Raw genomic sequence first — 2,808 nt, forward strand, 5'->3', positions numbered from 1 at the left:
TTGTGTACTTTATGTAATAATCTACAAACTAAAAGTAACTCAAGTCACTTTTTACCTTCTTGTATTTTTAATAACAAATTTGTACTTCTGCAGCAGGCCGATACATTGCATTTTGAATATAGGAAGGGGACTCAATCTGTACACTGCACACTGAGTAGGACAAAACCATGATGATGATGGCGAGAGAGACAGCCCCTTCACTTAAGATGAGAAGGAACAGGTAATGAATGGCATGCATTGGACATCGACTCTGAGTGATTGGTGTTTGTGTTTTTGTTGTTTGTTGTGCATGAAGTGAAGTCAAAGCGTACTAGTATTTATTCTACACACTAACAGTGACTCAAGTCAATATTTCCACTCTTGTTGTTTAATATCAAAATTGTACTTCTACTGCAGGCCAATCCATCGCATTTTTGAATATGGAATCTGGACTCGCTCGGTACACTGCAGACTAAGTTGAACAACACCATCATGATGACCACAGTGACATAGTATCTTCACAGTCACTTAGTACACGGGTTGGAGATGATTGATGGAATAAGTCAGGGCGTTTCATGAGTGGCATAAAAGATAAACAAGTAAACAACAACCACAGCAGACGTAAAGGTCTGTGTAACGGTGGAATCAAGTGTAGCAGTGGTATGACTGCGGTGCATTGATTTAGTCACTTAAATTGTAAAATGCTATGTTGCTGGATATGTGCTTTGTCCAACTCTTTCAAAAAATGTACGCTAAATGGAAGATGTGCAAAGGGTGCCATCACCGTGGGCCTGCTCTGTCCTGTTGGTGTTGTAGTAGGTTAATGCTGGAAACAGACTAGAGTAGAGATGATGCATCCATGCCGCCTCAGAAAGTGTTCTTGTTGCAATACACCATAACTTGTGCAATTTTTTCAACTTCGTTTCTCAATATCCCTTTTATTTTTCAATCTACAATTACAGGCCGGGCCTTACCCTGTGCTATACTTGGGAAAACAATGCACATTTACCTTACCAATGAATCTACATCTGCCAGGCAGGCAGTGGCGTCACCCAAGATTGATGGACGGAGCATCCATGGAAGGGAGGACCAAGAGGAATTCCGAGATTCAACTCCCCATTTGACCAGGATAACACAGTAACAGTATCAACTTTCATCATCTTTTAAATAATTTGATAATTTTTTTTGTCTACAATCATTACAACAGTGTGTTCTTGTTGTTATTATTATCATTAGGTTTGCTCTCTGTTTATAATTTATAAGAACATTTTCTTTGCCATCTGTAAAAGTAAGCCCGGTAACACTGAACACAATCTGTATGTAAGCCGGGTCTCCTTATCATCATCATGCATGCATTTCCTTTTTTTTCCTTAACATATTGATATGGATATGGTAGTCTACAAAGATTCTGTTGTTTGTTTGTCCATGCGTACTGTTTTTCTTTTTCAAACCTTTCCCCAAACCCCCGTTCCCAACCGTTCAACAAACCCTAACCCTCTTCCCCCGGGCTGTGTGACTTATTGAGGTATGACTAAATTAAATGTACACCAATATTTATCACACACTTGCTGGGGCGGATGTGGCACAAGCAACAGTACTTCAATTTCAAGGCAGGGCGGGGATCTTCTTCTGCTTGCCCACCCATGAGCAGTATATTTGTGAGTTAATTTTTTTACCAAAGGAGCCTAATATATCAGCATTAATTGCCGGCATTGATTGGATTAATGGATTTGTTGTCATCCTCCTACATAGCACTAACAGTTACGCTTGTGTCCAGTGTACTGTAGGCCTAGTCAAGTAACACAACTAGAGTGTATAACTCTGTGTACTACTAGGCTACCCCCACCACCATTATGTTTTGTTGTATTTTTGTATATTATTGTTTGCCAGTAAGGTCTGTACTGTGCTTCATTCTACTACTCCTCAAAGAGTCTCTCTCAGGCTACTGACTGTCTCATTTTCTTTTTTTGCAAATGCTGCTGCCAGTGTCTTCTACTACTACTACCACCACAACCATGGCATGTTAGGAAAGAAAACCATCATCACCATGCCGCCATCGCTGTTCCTAAGTTAAACATCAAGCAAAGGTAAGAGAAGTTTGGGGGAGGCATAATTAATAATGTTTTCATTAATTCAATTTCACACACCCCTTTGAGTCCAGTTGCAGAATGCCTAGAGTAGCAGAGACTGACAGCACTAATAGGACAAGTCACTCAGTGAGGGGTGCCGCATCTATCTGTTTGTGTCTTACAAAGTCAGCCAATTATTAAAATCAAACATTGGCTGTGGACGGCCCTGCACCAGCAAGGAAACAGTGTGATGTAAAACAGTAACCCCATCCAGAAAACATTAACAACATTGTATGTGAAGTAGAAATATATTATTTAATACCCTAAACTATGTAAAAAAAATCCCACAACACCTGACCCACCCCTCTCCCTAACCCCAACCAATGTCCGTAAAGAAAAAGTCCAACATAATGTCCAATTGTCCAATGAAAAGAGAAAACCCAATGCCCGATTCCCACCCACCAAAAGAATAAATAAAAAAGGTACAATGAACAGGGTCTTATGTTCGGCAGGTTTGACTCTGGAGGACTCGGACTTACTCCTCCAGGCGGGCAACACGGCGCTTCAATGTGCGGCAGTTGCATCCACGGGGGGTCAGCACCGATGGAGGGGGGTGGCGGGTGGCTGCCAGACGGTGGCGCCGTACCACTGGAGGGCAGTGGATGGGGCCCGGGGCATTGGAGGAGGCTGCAGCTATTGCCGTCTCCTCCTCCCCCTCTTCCAGAACCACCAGCCGACGGTATTCACTCTGTATGGCCTC

This window comes from Triturus cristatus, chromosome 4_1 (assembly GCF_964204655.1).
Source record: "Triturus cristatus chromosome 4_1, aTriCri1.1, whole genome shotgun sequence".
Taxonomy (NCBI): domain Eukaryota; kingdom Metazoa; phylum Chordata; class Amphibia; order Caudata; family Salamandridae; genus Triturus; species Triturus cristatus.